The sequence below is a fragment of the Ptychodera flava genome, chromosome 7 (genome assembly GCF_041260155.1).
Source record: "Ptychodera flava strain L36383 chromosome 7, AS_Pfla_20210202, whole genome shotgun sequence".
Taxonomy (NCBI): domain Eukaryota; kingdom Metazoa; phylum Hemichordata; class Enteropneusta; family Ptychoderidae; genus Ptychodera; species Ptychodera flava.
In genome coordinates, this window is record NC_091934.1 from 35,873,039 (window position 1) to 35,896,115 (window position 23,077).

The 23,077-nt window shown below is 37.7% G+C and overlaps 1 protein-coding gene and 1 long non-coding RNA gene across 3 annotated transcripts in view; one reads left to right on the forward strand and one right to left on the reverse strand.

The window, feature by feature from the left end:
* LOC139137422 (multiple epidermal growth factor-like domains protein 6) overlaps positions 1-23,077 on the reverse strand; it is a 118,821-nt gene that overhangs the window by 49,852 nt on the left and 45,892 nt on the right. The window lies entirely within an intron of this gene.
* LOC139137423 (uncharacterized) overlaps positions 1-23,077 on the forward strand; it is an 84,703-nt gene that overhangs the window by 26,795 nt on the left and 34,831 nt on the right. The window contains exon 2 of the long non-coding RNA XR_011553383.1: positions 17,604-17,676. This is a non-coding gene — a long non-coding RNA (uncharacterized lncRNA). The remainder of the gene's footprint in view (positions 1-17,603; positions 17,677-23,077) is intronic.

The following is a 23,077-nucleotide window of genomic DNA, read 5'->3' on the forward strand; positions in this document are numbered from 1 at the left end:
ATGTGTTTACATTCTACAATTTTTCATTTCTAAAATCCTTTGCACTGGGGATCTCCTATTTTCCCTCACCTTCTCACTGTTCTACTACTCAATTGTCTGTATGTAATCAATCAATCAATCAGTCAATCAATCAATCAATCAATCAATCAATCTTTAATCTATCTACCTATCTATTTATCTTTCAATGTATCTATGAATGTTGATTTACAGACAAGTGATGCAGAATTTTGTACTAAGTATAATTCAAGGTGTACAATACAAAGTTTAATATGTTCATCCCCACATTCCCAATGAACAGGTCTACAATCAGGATTGAAAACAATAGATTTGGGTTAAACCATTGTGTGAAAGGGTTAAATGTACATTAACTTCATACAGATCAAGTTATTTATCATTTAGGTATACCTGCAGTGTACTGTACTTTATAAAATTTTCTCTGCAGTTATGTCACCGGTTTTAAGGGTGTACTGTGAGAGGAGCAGGCTGAGAGGAGGATGTGAGAGGAGCAGGCTGAGAGGAGGGTATGAGAGAAGCAGGTTGAAAAGGGCGTGATAGGAGCAGGTTGAGAGGAGGGTGTGAGAGGAACAGGTTGAGAGGAGGGTGTGCGAGGAGCAGGTTGAGAGGAGGGTGTGAGAGCAGCAGGTTGAGAGGAGGGTGTGAGAGGAGCAGGTTGAGAGGAGGGTGTGAGAGGAGCAGGTTGAGAGGAGGGTGTGAGAGGAGCAGGTTGAGAGGAGGGTGTGAGAGGAGCAGGTTGAGAGGAGGGTGTGAGAGGAACAGGTTGAGAGGAGGGTGTGAGTAGCAGGTTGAGAGGAGGGTGTGTGAGGAGCAGGTTGAGAGGAGGGTGTGAGAGGAACAGGTTGAGAGGAGGGTGTGAGAGGAGCAGGTTGAGAGGAGGGTGTGAGAGGAGCAGGTTGAGAGGAGGGTGTGAGAGGAGCAGGTTGAGAGGAGGGTGTGAGAGGAGCAGGTTGAGAGGAGGGTGTGAGAGGAGTGAGAGGAGGGTGTGAGAGGAGCAGGTTGAGAGGAGGGTGTGAGAGGAGCAGGTTGAGAGGAGGGTGTGATAGGAGCAGGTTGAGATGAGTAATGTGGCTCAAAATCTCCTAGTGTACAGCTACTTGACCTCACAGATATAACCTAAGGGTAGAGGGGAAACTTAAAAGCAGCCATTGTCCAGTAGTCACTCTCATTGTTTAGACTTCTTCTACCGATGGTATCGCTGAAAGTGCATGATCTTTAAATGCCCTTTGTTAATATATTCTTATGTGCAAGCAAGCACCTGAGCAATCCCAAAGCAAACCCTCTCTGATCCACAAATTGACTTTCACACCTGCCCGTGTTATGAACATTTGTTATGAAACCAGTTGGCATGGTGACTTTCTCTCTTTTTTCCCAGTAGGAGTTGAGGCACTTGTCCCTTAGTTTACTAATCAGTTAGATAATTGGAGCTCTTCATTGAGCTGTGATAAGCACTGATCAACACAGAGATGAAAGCCAAGCCGAGTCTTGTGTATCTTTCGCTGTTGATAGGTGAATCCAAGACACTTTACTGAAACAATGGAGACAATTTGACAAGATCAAGAACCTATTCATGGTTTTCAAAAAACCTGTGTGTGTTTTAATCCTTGAGAGAGCCCAAGTTTAAACATTGCTCTACTTCACACATGTCTTTGAAGTTTTCACAAAAAGCCGTCCCCCTTGTTCCCAGTACTCTGGTGTCCTTACAGCCTCTAGGCAGTTCTGTACGTCCAGTGCAGGTACTTTGTCATAGTTAGGAAAATTTTCTTGCCTCATATCATTGTAACATATTAACATCATTACCTATAACACACCTTGATCGGAAATGACAAAAACATTCTGGGATGTCAACCTTGTCAGCAAGAGGGGGATACATCACCTCCCCATCCATATTCTGACAGGGAGGTTTGAATTTCACTTTGTGACAAATACAATTCACCCTCTCTACTTATGAAAGTGCTATCTATTATGCGGCTTCAGCGGGAATTTCATTGCACTCACCAAGGCAGGGCTGGACCATTCCATATCCCAATGAGGAGGGGAGGGGAGGAGAGGGGTGTGAGATGGTGTCTCCTGATAATCTTTTTCTGGAAAGTAACAATTCTTTTCAAAACCAGCCACTATTATTGATTTGGTTTCTTCTTTTTTCTATCTTTTCTATTTTTTTTCCTGAACCTTACTTTTCACCAAGAATACACTTTTGAATCTTTTCTTCAAAAAAAAAACAATTTGCCTCGCGACATCAAATGGTCTACCCCAAAGTTGCTCTGGAAAAGATGCTATAACTTTAGCAAAAGTCTTCCTGGCTCTGACCATAAAGGAGAATCATAAATTCACTGTCTGAAATCTTCAAAGTTTTTCCAGTACCCTGGCACTGCTTCACTGAGATAACCAAACGCTGTATTCAATTTAGGCATAGAAATTTATCCACTGAATGGTTAGAAGTGAAGATGGGTGAAAAAACTCATAAAAGAATGGGAGAACAGGAGTTGAACACATGGAAAGTAGCAAAAGTTGACAAATTACTTGATTATCGGTACAGTCTGTCTGTGTACATCATACCGACAGCCAGACTGGCTCCTCATGCACTCATTTTTTGGATGAACTTTTTGGAAAGAACGAGAAGAAATCAGCATCATAAAACACCGCACTATTATAATAACTGTATTGAACCAGGTGTTAAGAAAAAATATAAAATTGTAAAATTGTGACTTAAGAGACAAATGTTTCTGAGATTTTGCCGTTGAAGTATGGTGTAAACCATGTTATGTGCATTGTTAAGCACATCCTCCTCAAAACAAGTCATTCACAAGGCCAGTAGTTCTCAGAGGTCAAAGTTCAAATTGAAATCTATGTCATCACTCAATCAACAAATCATAAAAAAATTCAGAGACAGTCAGCATTTTACTAGAAGTTAAATGTGTTTTGAATATGCGATGCAAATTTGTCACCAGCTGGTAATGCCCATTTCCTAAAGCACACACACACTAGCCAATCTTATGGATTATCACGGCCAGTATGTGACCTGTATGAATTTTGGATAATCTGTGGTTCTGCCATTGCTTGAACTGCTGTACACTAGGGATTATATTACCTCAGAAGAACTTTGTCCCAGTGGCGGCATGTCTTTGTTCAACACTTGCGATTTTGGACTTGCGCTACTTTACTCTAAGTTCTTGGAGTTTGGAAAAGGGAAAGAAGTCACATTTCTTGTCCCTTTGCAATATTTTCACTTTGACACAAGCATGACTTTTTCTTGCCTCTTAAATTGTTCAGGCAGTAAACATGAAAATTCATTCCATTGCAAACTGTATGTACTTTTTACCCACTGTAGAAAAGTGTGACCACCTCTAAAACATGGTTTGTATACAGAGGTCTGGAATCTCTTCAAATAGTGAATTTCTCACAACAAGACAGTCACTGATTCAAAGGCACTGACTAATACATAAAGTTCTTCAAGTAACCCTTTTCATACTGAGAAGACTACAATCATTCTTAACCAATAAATATTTTTTTTTCACCAAAGAAAGCTTCTTAGAATTGTTGGTATTATGCTGCAGGAACCAAGTATGCACATTTCCTTTCTTCTCTTATTGTTTTCTGGCAGATATTTAACCAAAGCAGGTAACGACACTTTTTATTTTGCAAATCAAAAGCCAGTGAAAAGGTTGGTATTTTATCCTTCTATTTTCATTACAAACTGCTCCTAAGTTTCAGTCTTTCATAACATGTATTACCATTGGTTGTAATTATCAGGTAGCATATTTCATGGCCAATGAAAACAACTGTTCTATTGGTATAATCTATATCATGCTTCACTATTGGTCACAGTCGTACTTCTATGACTGATGCAGTTGAATGCAGGTTTGCAAACACATCCATTAAGAGGCAAACAATCAACCATGATTGAAAGACTCCAAACCTAAGGCAAAAAGCAACTCAGTATTACCAATTTTTGCCAGCATCTACTATACAACATTTGAAGTCATTCCAAAATTTAGCACCGTGACTCTGGATTTTCAACTATGGTTTTGAAAGGGAGTGGTTGAAAATTGTCTCACTGAATCTTTGAGGAAAGTTTAAGTTTTTCAATTTCTTGGTGCGTAAGTTAACAATTTGGTCAAGATGACTCCTGGTTCTATTTATAGTTGGTGCAAGCTGTATACTTACAAATACACTGACGTATGGAAATATCATTTCAGAAGCTTTCATGTCCATACCTACGACAAACGTTCGCTCACATGACCTTTGACTCTACCCTATTAAATCAATGTTGGCCGTCTTGCCAGTGCTGTAATGTTGCAGAATGGAGAAACCGTTCTGTTGGGTCTCTATCAGCTCTGCAGAAAAACATCCCCGCACAATCAAGATCAGTAAACCGTCTGGAATTCAAGTTAAGTCCCTCTCAACTTTGCTACCACATCAAATACTTCTGATAGGCTACTGGGTATCTGACTGCCCATCTCCACACTAACCATGTGATTTATAGCCATCATAAATAAAACAAATTGAACCATTAGGATAATAAATATATTCAATTAAGTAATTAGACTATCTATTGATGAAAATAAGTTAGGAGGACTTCAAAAACAAGAAGGCACAGAGCCAAAACACTGCAACTTGTGGGACAAAATGGTCCAAATTATCTTCCTTTTAAGGTAGTGCGCTACCATTCTATAAAGGAGAGCGCCCTCTTTTGTCCAGAAGATGTACATGTTCCTTTTAGACTACCTAACCTGGTGAGTGTGAATAACAGGACAAAATGGCAAAAAATCATGCTAGTGACCCTATAATATTTCTTTCAGAAGTTTTTTTTAATCAAAACAACCGAAATTATATTTTTGCACTGAAAAATCGACAGTTATTTTTATTTTGAAAGATCAGTAGAGAATAATTAACAATTGTAGCTCTGACATAATATCAGTAAGCTAGAGGGTCAAATCTCAGGTCTAACAAAATTCACCTTTTTTCGTCACTTTTTGCTGTTTAGTAAGAAAATTTGCGCGGTGACCCCAACTTTTTTTGCTTCTAAATCAAAGAACACTGTCTGTTTGATATATATTGCTGTACGTTTTAACATTTTGAAAATTATTTTGTGCATTTATATGAAGTTTATATTTTTAAAAAGACTAATTTTACAGTTAAATGATAAATTTAGGGTCTAATATTTAATTTTTAAGACAAGACATCACAAATTTTAGTTGATTGTCCTAATTCAGCTGTCCTGGCAATGCAAAAATGTGGTATGCACACTGGGATCTGTTAATCGTTTGCGATAAAATAAAGATTCTGCTGGTAAGTGCAAATTTCGCAAAATGGGAGATTTAGTGGTTTTTTGTCAATTTTGGCATGTGTTTTTTCAAAAATTTTGCATGGGTACCCCATATTTTTTCAAATCTTTGCAATGTACACATAAAGATTATTTCAGAAAAGTCAACTTCAAGAATGTCCCAACATTTTTTGGAATGGTAGCGTACCTCCTTAATATGGATTTTTCCAATTTTTCTTCCTTCATAAGATATAAATTTTTTCGCTGTTTAAGTACGATGAGTTCATTTTGATGATGGCACTACGCTAGAATCCAGATGAAACAGTTGCATCTGAGAGTTATTATGTTGTGCCGCATAATTGGAAAGTGAAGAGGTGTCACAGCTCGTACAGACAAAGTTACCCATATGTATGGCTGAAGTGGTGTGGTCCCTGGTCTCAGGACGACCAAATCTTGCCATAGGACTACTGATTTGTGGATATGGTTGTCCAATAGGACTACCACTTATTCACATGTGACTGTCATAGAATAAAACCACCAAGTACAGCTGAATGGGATGTGCTGAATGCTGGCTTGCAAAGTTTTTCAACAATGATCAGTGATCATCTCCAAACCTGATCGGGAACTACTAATTTTCGGAACTGGTTGTCTCTTTGGACCACCACTTTATAAAGTTAATTTCAAGAACTGGTATGATACAATGCATCTGGAGAGCCCAACCATTGCTTGAACTGCCCAACTACAAAACTTGAATTAAGTCAGTGTCACCAGCAAGGTGGTATTAGGAATGCCTGACAAGCATGATGTACACAATGCTGAAATCAGTTACACAGTGCAGTACGAGAGTCCAAATCTGTGCTATGCGTACCAAATCTTACAGTGTTACTGTACCAAAGGGCACACGTTTTACTGCAGGTGCTTCCTTGCAACATGCTGTACCATCTACTCCACATATATCCAACACTTACACCAAATAAATGAGAGCAGATAAGATAAGAAGGTGCCATATCTTCTACAAACCAAACCAAATGATTATTTTATGTCTTTTTATCAGACAGGGTGATATCACGTATTTGTTTGACAGTCGGCTAGACTCATATCAGAACTTTGAATTCCACACTGACAAAGTAGAACAAACCTACTTTCCCCTCGTTTCTTTTTTTGGCTATCTATCTCTGATTCCTGCATCAATAACAGTGGACATATTTATCGCCACTTTCAAGAAACAAATTTACTTTTAACTGCTTTAACGCAATCTTTTGAACAGCCGATAGATAGCAATGCTGATGATGATAGCTAGGTACATGAAGCCTGTACACTCACAACTCATGTTACCCCAGAAACTCTGATAACTATAGCGTCACTGGTCTGGGAAACTTTGCTCTTCTTGTACCAGGATTAACCCTTTGAGCGCCAAAGTCAATTTTTGTCACCTTAACAAAATATACCCCAGTCAATTTTTTTTTGGATTTTTGCTAGAATTTTGCTAAAACATTGTAACCAATGAAATATGGTGTCCATTTGGTCCAAAATTACCAAATAAATTACAGAAAAGTTTATAAAAATTTGGAAAATGTTGCAATATAATTTTGGTGGGAAAAATTAATAAGGGTTCACAATTTCAGCAATTTAGGCAGTTCTTTTTTTCTTTTATTGAACAAAACATATTATCAACTGTTCCTATCTGCTAATCAGACCGTCCAGATATCAAGAAACAATAGGGTTTTAAAATGCTCTTTATTTCAATCACAGGTAACACTTTAAAAAGTCATCCAGTCTAACATTTTCAACTGACTTTTAAGCATTTCTAACCTTTTTTGAAAATAACCAGTACTGCTCTCAATGAAGACAAGCCGTGAAATGTTTGAAATCTGTTCCCATGGCAATTATTGATGATTGTTAGCTGCTGTTTACCAGCAGGTTATAAACCAATCACTGATAAGGTCTTTGGAGGGAGGTGGAGGAAAGAGGGGAAATCCGAGAACAGCTATGTGGACTTAATGGCTTCTTTCAGTCCTGTTGAAAGTTCTTCCATGTTGTCATGGCAACAGAGACTTTGACGGGAGAATGGTGAAACATGATGCATGATACCGTTAGCAACTCTGTATCTTAGCAACAACAAAAGATACCTTTTGATCATTTTATTTGCTGATTGACAATGAAAGAAAAAATCAAAACCTCACTTGAAAACGTCAAACTCCCAGTAGAGTGTGTTTGCTGTGGGGGACAAATTACTAAACCAGAGAGATAAAAGTTTGAGTATTTCAAATCATTTATGGCGTGGTTTCCAGGAGATGCACAAAAGTATACAGACATTGGTCTTGATTATACAGGTCATACACGGTCAGGTTATATCAAAAATGCCCCCAGAATGCTTTTGTTGAAGACAGGGCCGCTATACTGGGCAGTTACTTCTACCAGAGCTAAAGCTGTAGTGTTAAACTCCAGACAAACTCAACTGTCATCTAATGAGATAAACCACTTGTATGGGGTGAAACTATCAAGCCACGGTCTCTGCCCATATGAGATAAACCACTTATGTTGGGTAAAGTTATTGATCCACTCTCTGGGTGATCTTATGAAAAACATTCTTCCCAGTCTCTCTACATTCTGAAACAAATTTCCTCCTATGTTAGAGAGATGTTGAGTTTTTCACATGCATCTAATGGTAGACTAGGTTACGTCATCCTTTGTCCCTGATTGGCTATTTGATGTGCTTTCTTTTGTAAAAACCAATCTGATTGGCTACTGGCTATGCTTTCTTTTGTAAAAGCCAATCAGCAAACACCATTTTAGGTCACATCCAAACAACTCAAAAGGAAGTCAATCAGAGATCACGATGTATTTCGGAAAACTGATTCAGATACTTTTTAAAATGTAAATTTCGTGATTTCTACATAATTTGTAACAGTCATGAGAGTACAAATATAGCAAGGAGAGCTGTTATTAGAGAATTTGGAAGTAAGTTAAAAGAGGTGTCCAGCTCTGTTTCTGGGGTTAAACGGAACCAGGTTGACATTGACAGTGATGGAGAGAGGAATTTTTTTCTGAAACAGGAAATTTTTAGCTGATGAAAGACAGCATGGTAAGCTAAAACCATTTTGTGATCACACACTCCGGCTTTGCTGATATTACAAGCACATCATGAGTTCACAGCTGAAACTGTCCCTCCATGATAAACACATCAAGAATTACTATCATAAAACAATGGTTCTCACGAGTAAAACTATTTTACAGGGATATTTTAAGCTGATCAGAAGATTAAAGATGGATTATCAGCTTCATAGACTTCAGATTAACACTAATCAGTAAAGCTATACTACAGACATTAATGTAGTATACCTTGCTCTGCACTACTAGGTACCGTGTATCCATGGCGTTGTAACTTAAATCTTTGGAAAGACAGTCATACACGTCACCATGGACACAATTTGACAAACTTTATCTGCTATTTATATCAATTTTCAAATGGACTGAATGTATAAAAATTTCTTGAAAACTAAAATGCAAGATTAGAAAAGGACGACACTGTAAGGTCATAGTAACCTAACCTGATTAATGTTTACAGCAAATAAATTCATGGCAGTTTTCCATGGTTATTGATAAATTAAAGTGAGGGATTAAACTGGGAGTAATTAATCTAACTGAATAAATTTGTTCCAGGTGGGACACTTCAGTTTGATACTCATTGTTCTTCACTGTTGGGTTGTTTTTGTTTGTTTTTACCATGGTTTACATCAAGCTTGCCTGTTCTCATTAATTCAAACAGTTATATTCATTTTAATTTCCTTTTAATTCCCTCAGGAATCCAAATTCTCCACACCTTGTTGAAGTTTCTCATCAATTTTTTTTTCTTATTTTTAACTATTGCTGTCTTTCCAGAATATTTACAGTATGACTTGAGATATTCTCAATGGCTTCTATATGTGACTGTTAGTACATCAGTACGTGGGGACGCTGCAAAGACAGAGATAACCTGCTTGTGAGGTTTTGTGATTAATTCTGAGAACTCGGGCAAAATTAATGACAGGGAGCAGAAACCAACTGGGACGAAGGTAGTGCTTCAAGTTTTATGGACGATTGTAAACTCCTTATTTGACTGTTTTTGGTACGAGTCTGATAAGTGTTAAAGCTAGTGGCTTTAACTTGTCTCAGTATTCTCTTGTACACTTTCTGTTTGTAAAACGCAATTTCTTGTTCTACTTCCAAATAATGTCAAAATGCCAGGTGTTAAATAAAAGCTCTTAAAATAATGTCTAGCAGAGCAATGTAAAGGGTGAAAGGTTTCACTGATTAAGTCTGAATTGGAAGGTTTGATGTTGCCATTTGGAAAGTCAATTTTGAAAAAAAAAAAGTAAAAAATGAAAGTACTTTGCTATGTGTGACAAATCTCCACACTGAAACCCTCCCTTAGCAAACATGACCTGACTGTGCCAGGCACAGAAATAGAAACTTAATGTGGGATTGTCCATAGCCATTTAGCTCTTAGGTACATGCCCTGGGCAAACACAAAGCTATACTTAACTCACAACTGGGATGTCCTTTCCAATTGACATCAACACAAAACAAATAAGGTAGCCAAAAATATACACCCAGAGATTGCGGTACCGCACAGCGGTGTGAGGAGGCTGAGGTAGTGGGTGACAAACAGAGCGATAAGAAATTATTGGAGTAACGTTTGAACGGTACCAGGGGACTCAACTCTATACAGACAGAGATATGTTTTAGTATTTGTTATGTGGACAACTGACCTTCTTGTCCAATTCGGCTTCTTGAGCTAACAGTATACTTTAACTATACAAACAATTCGCTCATATTCCACGTCCGCCAGCATTAATTAATATGGTGGCCTTTTTGTGCTTCGCTGGGTACAGCAGTGCAAAGTCAGCGAGTTGAGGGACTCTTGATCCCCAAATCTATCAATTGCTTTAATCCTATAAGCTCATAGAATACTAACCGAGGTTATAAATGCCTTCCAATGCATTCACATGTCAGGTAGTTTGTAATTTTTCAAGGTTTCGAGTCTGTATATTTTGCTGAAGTATATTCCCATCATTATAAATTTCAAGTGTTGGGATCACCATGAGTCAAAAGTTTAATTTACTTGAGAACCAATCAGGTATCTGATTGATCTAAATACCATGGTCGCAAATCACGTTGGTGAGCCGCTACAGCAAATATCGGTCAAAGGTGTTGAAACCACGCTGCAAGGAATGGCTTCAAGGAATGGCGGAAGTTTTCTGAGTTGTTCGAGCTGCGTGAAATTTTCCAAATTGTCAGATATTTTTATGTTTCCTGAGAAATAGGTCAAAGGATGCCTTTATCCGTAAAAGTTGAAGGGACTGTAAATCCAAACAAAGGCGGAATGTGTGTTCCTGTTGGTGATCAGCGTTGTGTGTTTTGATTTTTCCTGTCCAAAGTACATCAGCAATGGAACGCCATGTGTTAAATCACTCCTAACGACACTCAAACAAAGGTGTTCTGAAGGTGTTTTCAAATTAAAACACAACTACAGGACAATTGTTTGGAAATTTGTCACAATGGTCAGGAAACAGGCCCTCACCTGGTTCGACTATGATCGTAAAGAGAATAATAGACATACCGCGATTTTTTGTGACCTTCTAAAAGGAAACTCGGCCAGTCTGACCATGTCCGTGACCCTAGGAACAACAGCAGCCATTTTAATGGCTCCACTTATCATCTGTTTCATTCACATTGGCCACCCACAATCCCTTCAAACTTTCAAAGCCTGGGACTGAACTAATGTCCAGATCACCTAACTACCAATTTGCGATGACACTTTAAAAATATGATAATTTATAGACCTGGGTGAATTTACTGGCCATGTCTCCCAATCTCGGGATTCTACCTAACAAAGGAAGGATCACAGGAAACGTCTTGGTGTCGTAAATTTTATTATTCACTTGCGACACAAGGTTGAATTGGAGCCTTACACTTGGTGGTTAGCACTTTTCAAAGCAGTGAAAAAGAGAAAAAATATCTCTTACAGAGATTCAATGTTTAATACAACATAATGAACTTGAAAAATGCATTTTTTCCACTGGTTAAAAACTTTCACATACACTTTGGAAGATCTTATAGTTAGTTTGCATGAACTTTGATCCTCATACAGAAAATAGTAAACAGTTGTGATTTTAACATGTGAACAGTCACTACATAAAAAGTGGGCATCCATAAAAAATTTAACTGAACTGCTTCCACTGATGTCAATAATGGAAAGTTGTAGTCCTTGGAATCCCTGGAGAACTTAAATTGCTTTGTTATAATACGCACAGCAAACAGATTTGCAACAGAAACAAATCAATTTGTGATGTCACACTGGACTGAGAAATGGTCAAATAGCAAATATGGTCAACAGTACAGTCCTGACATACAAGTGGAATCCAACAAGTAAAAGAGTGTTTATTCCAAAGCTTTCAAAATTCTTAATTCTTGAAATTGAATCAGAGTCTTTCAGAGGGCAAGCCTGGTATGTTCATTTGGTTTATTTATTGTTTGTGTGGCCATCATGTACAGAACTGTTTATATTACTGATCTAACTTTTTCCTTACACTACACATGCACCTTAAATATGCTCTCGTGCACCTAGTAGAATGACTTTATAGAAGAAGCAATTTTGGGTATTTAATTTCCATTCTTCATTATCTGTATAAAATTCAATTTTTTTTCAAAAAATCCTCAGTAGCAAGTTTAGCTGAAATACCGCAGATGGTGGTACAAAATGGGTAAAACTTAAAACTGATTCCTAAAATTACAGCTGCCGTCTTCTTTACACAAGGTTACAAAGCTTTCTCAATGATTGGTAATACGTGACAATTACCACCGGCAAAAATTCACATGAAGAGCGCAGATATCATTTGCGGATCAGTTTAATAGGTTCACATTTCAGTGGCACATCACGCTATCAGAAAAGCTTTAAGACTCTGTAAAAACTCAGCTGAGCTGGTTCCACCAATCTGATCTCTCCATCCGTGACATGCCCACATGAAGAAACAATCACAAAACACTGTAAGAAAGTCCAGACACAGGATTGTGCATTTCGTTCCGGATCATTATACTTGTTGACAAAACGCAGCCTTACAGACGTTCTTTGGATATACACATATTTCTCTTTGCAAGCCAGGATGTGAAATGCTCCAAGATTATTGAGGTGTCTACTTTCCTCCAAATTGACATCAAATAATCAGATAATGTAATCTGTTACACCGCCTTATAGTTTAATTACATCATCTAATATCACTACACTTGTATACACTGACATAAAATCACCTTTTTTTTTCAACCGGTGCCAGTCACCCAGTCACCATTCTGAAAATGATAGTGTTTTTGGCCTAAATGTGGGAGGACAAAGAATTAAGTTGGTTGTTGAGATCCACTGCTGTACCTCTGCACATTTGGCACTTATAGTTGCACCGAGCAGCATGCACTGAGAAACTCAAATAAACTGATGTACTGGTGCTGCAGCAGCTGCAGGCAGGGCAAACTTGCAGCAGCATATATTTTGACACTGGAATTCAGAATGAAGCTGCAAATTAAGGCCCCCCCCCCCCGACTCCATCGTCAACCCTTTCGCTACCACCATGGTTTAATCACAGCACAGTAAGTGAGGCTACCCACAATTCTCCATGATCTGTACACACGGAGATCACTCACTGAACTGAAGCAAATTTCTTCTGTACACAGAACAATCATAATTTTCTGATTTCTCATTGTGAATAATGAGAAGATCAACCCCTTTTCCGCGGAGGAGATAGCAATTTTGTAATTTTGTCGACGTAGATTTTTGACAGCCATACACAATATTTCCAAGGAAACTAAGGGAATAAGTTGCATCTGTGTTGGCAAAAGAAAGGGTATTGATGTTTTTTAATGTTCGTAACAAGGAAATTTGCATGTCTAACAAGTGGCATGATGAGACCATCTTAGTTGCTGATAACTTTATCTTGACAAGTGTGCAATTTTTAGCACCTCCAAACATCGACTTCTCATTCCATTTACTCTTGAATTTTAAACATAATTAATAATTTTGGAACATAGTTTTAACAAATAATCCTGAACTTAAATTGTAAGTTAAAAATTGTTAAGAAACTGATAAAATTGAAAAAGCCTTTAGCAAAAAATGTCTGAGTGAACAAATCAAGGGGAATTGTGGGTAGCCTCACTTACTGTGCACAGCCCATTGATAGCTATGGTGCGTTTCAAACAGTTTACAGGGAATTATAAAAAGATGAAGCTCAACCTAGAAGTAGGAGTGTCAAAAATACAAACCGTTCATTTGACAATTTTTCGAAACAACTTTTTCAACTGCAGGTGGCAGTAGTATGGTAGTTTTATGAATTTTTGTTTCAGGTATTGAAGTGACCAATCACAAATACTACGGCTGAAAACTTACATGTACAGCAACAACTTGGGACAACCCCTGATCTTTGACCATCACTGGCCATGAGAAATGGTTGCCGATTAGCAGTAGTTCTCGGCCTAACTGTACAAGTGTCATATCCATCGGCAAATCCATTATATTAATCGTCAGGCAAAACCATCTTGCTCTTTGGAGCTCGTAAATTTTCTGGGAAAGTTAGTCTGGTGTTGATAAGGTTGCATATGCCCTGTACAGAGCAGAGTTGGTGTCAAAACAAAGGCAATAAATTCTTCTTACATTCTCTGAAACAACTGTAAGATCTTGATCTCAAGTGCACATCACCAAGCTTTAAGATTTTTCTTAGTCTCTAGGATGCTGTCTAAGAAAAGATGAAAGTTGTTTGCTCTGATTTTGAAGAAAACTGTCATTAACATTAAACTGGTACGTCCTAAAACTAATTTTCCAAAATCCTTTATACCTGAGCCTTTACCCTAAATGACCCTTTTGACATCCAAATAGTGTCCCTTTCAGACACCGGCCCATTCCCTATAATTTGTTCCCATGGCAACCTCAAATTATCCGGTAATTTTCTCCTAATTATCACCGACTAGCTTTGAGTACACGAGAAAAGGACGAGAAATGGAACAAAATGGCACCACTCACGTTGTAGTTGATCACATACGTTTTTTAAGATATTGTCACACAATCAGATGCTCGGAACTGGAAAATCTTTGCAAACACTTTTATGCAGATTGTTGGAAAGAGAGATGTCCAGACAGCTTCTAAGTGGTTTCAACGATCAGCTTCCTATTGTCCTCTTATCTTACAATTTATCAAAAACCTCTCCCTTTTTTCCTTTTCTTCCACTCCAAAGTTTAGAATTGAAATCCAGATAATGGCAGCAACAGGAATCAAATGATTTGGTCTTTTCACACCAACTTTGAAAAGTTGTTACTCAGCTTACACGTCAAGATACTCAAGGGTAAAAACTATGACACCAGCAAGTCTGCCGAAGTGCTCTGTGTGTGTGTATGTGTGTGTAGAATAGATAGATAAATAGATAGATAGATAGATAGATAGATAGATAGATAGCTAGCACACCTAGACTGATAATCAGCATAATTATGTTTCATTGAAACGAAGAGAATGAAAATTGTTGGTTGGTTGGATGAATGCTGGGACTGGAATATCACTGTACAGTCTTCAGCTCACTTCAACTGCAATAAAACAGCAGTGTTGTGTAAAACTTTCTTGCTGAAAGGATTGAGCTGTTTTGCTGCCGTTTGAAGAGGGTTGTTGGCCAACGATCAGCTCAGAGACTGGTTCTGAAATCATTTCAGATGCACAGTTGGCTTGTTGGCAAACTTTTATCAAACTTGTTTGGTTGGCATGATTAAAGTTTGCATGGTCGGCACAAAGTTGTCTTGCTTTACACAAAGTTGGCATGGTTGGTACAGAGGTAGTTGTAAAACCTCAATAAACTTGATTGCCGCAAAGCTGGCATGGCATAATGAGCGAAAACTTCTTATCTTTTATCAGCCTCAAATCAAGAAGAACTAATGTGGTTTACATTTGTTTCCCAACGAACATTTTTCAAAATATTTATCATTCATTTGTGTATTTATGTAGTACAGCTTCACTGGTCATCTTAATTCTACATAAATTCCCGAAATCTGTGGATAAGATTCCGTGCCCTGAAACAGACGGCCAAGGTTTCTGAACTAATCATGCTTGTCAGCTCTGTTCATGAATGCATAGAACCAGAACCTGCAAAGCACTGTGGGAAGGCCATCCTTGCCCACCAGGCTCCATGGCCTTGAGAGGCAAAACATCAAAGGAAATATTCAGAAAAAGAGTTTCCAAATGTTTGTTAGCCTTTAGACTGTTTCTGTCCTCTCACACATCACCCAATGCTGGTGACTATATTTTAAGTATCAACATGATGTGAAATCACACTGCCAGCGGGATAGGAATTTTTTCCATAAAATCTCAACACATCCTGGCCCTGTATATTGGCAAAGGTTAAAAACCCTGCAGTATTAATCAACTCCATCCCATGTACCTTAACCCAGTTTTTCTGTCCTCTGAAACCTTCTGAATTAATTCTTTCATCAGACTTCTTTCGCCGACTCTCGTTTTGTTTTCTCCATAAATACGCAAATCTGCAAATCCACTGCTCATTTTGGTTCGCTCCAATTTCCGTCTCACAAAAGGCACTTTGTTGGACAGCGCTGGCTATTTACAGAACACCCACTCAAGCCCACTCTATCTGACCACACGCCAGGCCTATCAACACCGTTTTGCAGACAGGTTGTTCAAAAAAGTTTCTCAATGCAAACACTGATGAATGAGCAATCGTGACTGATTTTTCAAACTCCGATCAATTGTAAAGGATTTTAGAATTTGTAATTCAAACAATAATACAAACAATGTCAGACACATCTTTCGAGGTCTAACAATCTGATCTTTTTTACAAAGATGTTTTCAATCTGTTCAAAAAGATGTTTTCCAGAATCGATTTAAGGTAGAACACGCCTCGGGTACAGATATTCAGACTCTTAAATTTCTACATTCTTTTCTGATTTACCACTTGTGGGGGCTCATTTTAACCCTTTCACCACCGTGGTTTGTCCCAAATCCATTGTTTTCTATGGTAAAGTTGGACCTGTATACAGGGAACTGGGGGTGAAAGGGTTAAAGCTCTTAGAGAAAGTAAAACTTTCACCCTCTTAGTTTTTCGAAAATCTGAAATTAAATTTTCCCCTATAGAGTTAACACAGGGATTGCCACCATTTTGAATTTCAAATATTGCAAAATGTTGGGCGATTTGTTTTGCTAGTTCCAAAGTTTGCATGGTGACCCCCGCTTTTTATTGTTGATTTAGAGTTGAAAGTTCATTTAGGAAAGTTTCAGTTAGGAAACTCATGCAATCAAAACAAAGTTTATATGGCTTTATCTGCAGCATTCAGTAAAAGTGAACATTACTCCGACAAAAAGAATAGAGTTTTTGCTGACAATCATGATTTGGTAAGAAAAGCTGTGAGCACTCTACTCTGTATGATATGAGAAATATTTACGTCCAAGATGAAAATATATACACCATACTTATGGAAAGAATATTTGACACTACAGATATGACATGATATCTGGGTGCGATTAATAGTAATCCTTTTGATATCATGAGCATTTTATAAATTGGATTCTGGTAAATGTTTTATATCCTACATAGTTGCAAAGGGTGCAAACCTACTTCCGGTAAGTTTTCTCATGAGTGTATCGCCGCTCGGTGTCGGTTTTCAAAGTCTTTACCTGTCGACATAAACACTCACACAGAGTGACTTACGAATCAATTTAGCAATTTAATCTTGAAAAGAAGCCAAAATGTCATAGAACACCCTGAATAGTGGCAAATCACTACTCACGCAGTATGATTTGACCCTGTACTCTAAGTAATCAATTGTTTCTGATGGTATTAGATTGGCCTGTGGAAATTGTCAATTGGCTCCTGATAACAGATGCTGTGAGAAAATACTGCATTTTTGTAATCAACTGGTATATACTTTCCGGAACAAAAAATTACAAAAATTTTCTCTTGTGTGTCTTTAATTAATTATATAATTATTCATTTATTCATCCATTCATTCATCCATTCATTCATTCATTCATCCATCTATCCATCAATTAATTAATTCGTTCATTCATTCATTCATTTATTCATTGTGGTACATTCACTGTGGTACAGTCTCATCCAATTGCCATGTTTTTATACTTTACTTGAAAAAAGTTTTCCATGCAATAAATATGATTTGATATCACAATTCTGATTTGTTTTGGTAGAAAGAAAAACTAAACCGAGCAAAATTATCATGATTTTCTTATGATGGGTTGCAAAATATTGAAGCTATCTCAAGAAACTAAAGAGAGAATTATTGTTCGTTTCAGCACTGTCATAGTTGCCACATGAGAAAAGCACGTGGTATGAATACACAACAGTCAGTATATCACATCATCACTGGTGAGTACCATTTCTTTTGGACTACTGACCCACCTTCTTTGTCCTTTGGGGAATTTTATATATATAATAGCTTCTGTCCATTCATACTCAAAGGCTGGGTGGGTTTTGCCGCGAGGGGTTTAACGCCCTAGGGATAAAGCAATTGCCTGAGGGGCTTGTCTAAAACCAAGCCGATACAAAGAACCTGTGGGCTTCTCTTTTCTATGACTTTAAAAAGTGGAAATTCTGCCAACATTTTTTATGTAAAGGTTCTAAAAACCACTTCACTGTACTATGTCTGTAAACAACTGCTAAAATATGCTTGTCCCGTGCCGTGTATGCATTCTTTATTCTTTTAAAATGTATCTAATTTCTTAGTTTATTTGATATTTATCAAAGAAACCAACACATTTTGGAAATTCTTAATCAAATTTCAAAAAAGTTCTTTCTATACCTTTATAATCAAATGTTCTCCACAGTCACATATTCGAAAACGGGAAAACAAATGAACACAATTTCACTTGATGTTGATGATATACACACTTCAAGACTGCTTACAAGTCAAGAAAGAAATATTTAGATTGAAAATATCCTCTTAACAGGGTGACGCTAGGTTGTATTTCAATATTTGTGGCTCCAAAACCTGAGGGCTTCACACCAGGCTAGGAATGCAGAATGCCAAGTACTCCAGAAAACTGAAACTTTTCCTCCATATACACTTCAAACGCCATTTTAAGTTTTGAAATCCGAGACCTTATTGATGAAAGAGGAGATGAGATTGGAGAAACTGTTCATAGAAAACGTACACTACTTCTCATGGTGGGATTGTCAGCTTTGCATTTCTGATGGCAGACACGCAGAACCCTGCAGGATCATTGGATTAAACCACACACCAGGTCTCATGTGAATTTATACTGACCTATGACTGCTTTCTGCAATTCAAGATTAAACTTTTAATGCAATTACATCAACATGCCTTCAACAGTGATTTACAAGGATTTTAGATTCAAATTGTTTCGTTGTTTTTTTCCCCTGACGTGAACAATGTCTTTATCCTGGGAGTAAAATTGCACTGCGTTGTACACTTCATCATCAGTCTTGAATACTGTCAAGAAAATCTTGGCAAGTGTGTTGTACCAGGTTGAAAGTTCATCAAGTCAAACTGACAATGGTGCACAGTCTGAGGAGAACTTTTATTTCACCTCCATGATTGAAGCAGCCCTGCATTTTTCATGAAATCGCTAAGAAATATTTCAAAGTCATACGGGAAGGGGAGATCAGTAAATAAAATACAATAGTATAGTATATGTGTCTTGCCTAGCCATTACTTAAAACACAATGCATCCTGGGAGATCTCCATTTGGTTTCTGGGATCAGAAATTGACTGGAGGGACCCCAGACTTTGCACGATGCAATAATGTGCACAACACTAATGGGGTCTGCAGGAAGAATAGCGTTTTCATACAGGGCGCCCACTTAATGTTTTACTTTAATAGCTAAGAGAATGCCACATGATTAATGTGACACAGCTATCGTGTGTGCATTAAAATAGTTTAGAATTCAGACATATCCTTTGGTGTGACAATCATTGCTCTCACTTCAACAATTGTCAGGAATGTAATAAGACAAGTTTTTTCAAAAGTTTTTGTACGTGAAAATTCATGAAAACGCCTTCTGCTTCATGGTTTTTTGCCACGTCATTTTTCTAAGGGCACTGCAAATATAGACGTATCATATTCCAAGACCAGTAGTAAAATTTACAATTGACTACTACTGTTGAGCATATGAAACTTCTTTCAACTATGGAGGCACCGGAAAATCAGAAGTTCGAATAAAGTACAAAAATAGCCTTATAAAGAGTGAATCAAAACAACCCAAAACCAGAGAAAAAATGACACCAGTTTTCAACACATTCAAATGAGGAAAGTTGAGCCATACAAAATTAATCCTATAAACTTTTAAAGGCACAGAGTCGCTACTTGGTTATTTTTGTTTTCATGTGAGCTTCTGGTTCTGCTCACTGAAACATGACGAATTGTCAGTCAGATCTCTACTCCTCCCCTGCTTGTAAATACAGCAATAAAAGCTTGGATGACATAAATTTATGGTACATACCAGAAATTATGTCATCAACATATTTACATTTTATATGTGTACACTAGGTATGAGTAGAGCTCTGATTGATAATTACCTATGTATCAGCAAGCAGTACAACTTGAATCATTTCTCACATGAAAGAAAAAAAACCTGAAATAAGTTGAATAGATAGCACTTTGTCCCTTTAACTGGAGAAAGGAAAAGTGGGTCACAGCGTCTGTCATCTGAGGGATGCAACATAAATTTGTCTCAGTTTGGAATCAGTTCATAAGTACCTAAGGTTTTATGAGTCTGTATACATGAGTGTGGGATGGGTGAATTGTCACCCCTAGCTGCTGCAAATCACACTGACGCACAGTGACTTTCCCTGGAATGATTCTTCTACACAAGTAAATATCATTTGATATAGACAGGCTAAACAATAGCATAACAGGATGACCGAAAACTCTTGTCACATTGGTTTGCGTGAAGAGATGTGCATCAAGTATTGACAGGGCAGAAATCCAGGAGTATAGACACCAACACTCTTCACCGTGTGTGTTTGCTATAAAGCAGCACAGACAGTAGCTGTGTGATGAGCCGCCGTACCAAACGCCAGTAATTTACTGCATGAGGGCATGCCAGATACTTGGCATACTGTTTTCATATGGTTTTGCAATCTCCCTACTGTACGTCCTCTGAGTTTCATGCTATGAGAGATCTCCTTTCAGATCATTGCCTTACGAAACATGCATATCACTGTATTATTGGAGAGCAGAACCAACAGGTGTAACACATTGCACTCAAATCTGACTTCCCTGAGGCCCTAACAGCCAAGGTCACAGTTCCCCAGAGCTATAATGCTGATTTTGCAATTTTTTTTCGAAACAGTACACCGTCAACCCTCATGAATTATTTCCTTATGATGTACTACATTACAACTGACCAAAACCATCTCCATTTCTCTCTTCTTTTTCAGTATGAGGTTACCAAGAATCATGATTTAGCATCATATTATCGGTTTGTCCCTTTCTACAGTGTTAGCAGAGAAAACTATAAATTATTTCACTTGCTAAATACCGCTACCCACAGCACTCAAACTTCATGCGGGTACACAGCTCTTACTAAAACAAGTCACATATACTGTTACCATGCTTGCAAAAATCAAGTCTAAAAATCAACTGAAGCAAGATATTCAGTGACAAAAACAATTATCCAATTTTATTTTCGTCTTTTGAAATTTGTTTTCCTTGAAACTGCAGATCTTTGCTTCATATTCAGTCTTGCCTGGTAAATAGTATTTGCCTGAGCATCATCACCCTGGCTGCAAAGAAGCATTTAACCCTTTACAAATCCTGAGAATGCACATGAAAAGAGCAACGGAAGTGGGCTCAAGTCTGCTGCGTGGAGGGTCACAAAATGCCTGGAAAGAATAAATTTTTTGATTTCTCTGACAATAACCACGGAGACATTAACTCCTGCAAGACTTGAATTTTTCACATGACACTGAGAGTAAATTGTCTGGAAGTTTGTTGATATTTAAACGTGCACTTTGTCTGTTATTCCCAGGAGCATTTAAACCAACATTTAAATTAAATGTGAACTGTTTTAGTTTCCATGGCAATGTAAATTCCAAACTTCAAGAGTTATCACTGACACATTCAAGATGCCAGAAAATCTCATTTAATGACCTGACCTCAACCAACCTGACCTACCCTGTATATTTTACCTGCTGGTATAAATAAAGCTTAAACATCAGCAGCGACTACAATCTACAACATTAATTACCCTCAGCTGTGTTCGATAATTTCCAAATCATTGAGACAATGTGGGTGAGCAAGAAAAACCCTGAAAGGAAATAATGGGTTCCCATGGCAATGAATTTGTGAATATTGAGAACGTGTGATTGGCAGGTTTCGTGAAAAAAATCTGGCAGCAGTAGGCACACACACACCATATCCTTAAACATCTGTGAACTTGTAAAAACAAGGAGAAGCATCTGTGAACTTGTAAAAACAAGAGGTGCAAGAAACCAGTTTGTTTTCTTGTTCCAGAATTCTTTCAATACTGCCCAACTGTACTGATCTGTCTTGGGCAATCTCTGTGGGGTTGAACTATGCATAAACTTCTCCCTGCAGTCCGTGGCAAAGAGTTCTCAGATTTCTCAATGTTTGCAAAAGAAAAACACAAAAATGAAACATGGACACTGAATCCACTTTGCTCATTGATTGACAAATGCCATTGAACCAGTCAAGCAATGACAACACACTTACTCTCACCACCAACCCATCGCGCACAGATCTAATTAACTTTTAATGACTTCTTTAATTGTATTTAATTGATCTGAAAGGCCGCAAGGCAGTCTCCATTTCAATTTGTTTGTTTGCAGTTTCTTTCCTGTTGCGTAACTTCATGGCTTATGATAATACGGTCGACAAAACAACTTGTCACAGTGACAAATTATCCATCAGACTAAATTTCGCAAATAAGATACTCTTAATCTGGTTGTATATTTGAAAATGTTACATGATAACTCCCAGAGTCTGATTAACTTGGAAACATCATCTCGGCAAATCTCCCCACCATGACAAAGATAGAGTCTCTCACTCCCTGCGAAGATTCAATTTCCCAGTTAATGAGTTTCATTGCGTTAACCATCAACTCACTTCAGGCACCGTACTGAGTTTAGCCAAGTGTACATAAAAGCGCCATTCTAGCCAGCCACACTTTCTCTGCTGTTGGTGAGAGAAAATATTATATAATGTGTGTGGTCTCTGCTGTAAATGACCATGGATATTCGACACACACATTGAATTCATTGAGACACCTCTTTAAATCATAGGCTGGAAAGCAGTCAAATTTTTACATCAGCTGAGAAATTTTTAGCAGTTATAAGAGAAAGTCATTAAAATACACACATGGCTTGTTTCCATTTTATTTCACCGAGACAGTTCCTGGAATCACAAATTTATGAAGTTTTTTGGCAAAAACCAGATGAGTAAACCGATGAATTCTGCCATCTAGTGTTCCATACCATATCAAACATCCTAGTCCTATTGACTACAACCTTGATGGCATCACAACGACGTATGGTTTAGTTTCCATCATTTCAACGGTGAATCTGATATCCACTTCCTTTGTTTTTGAAAGCGAACAAGATATAAACCCCACTTACATTATATGAAAAGAATCTGAGAAATCTGTTTTCTAAATTCTAGCGGATATGGTAATTGGACTACCACAATACTGGTAATATGTACTGTACAATACAAAGCTAAAGAAACATACAGTGTATATCTACCTCATTCCATTCACACGATGATTTCCAATAATACATCACATGACC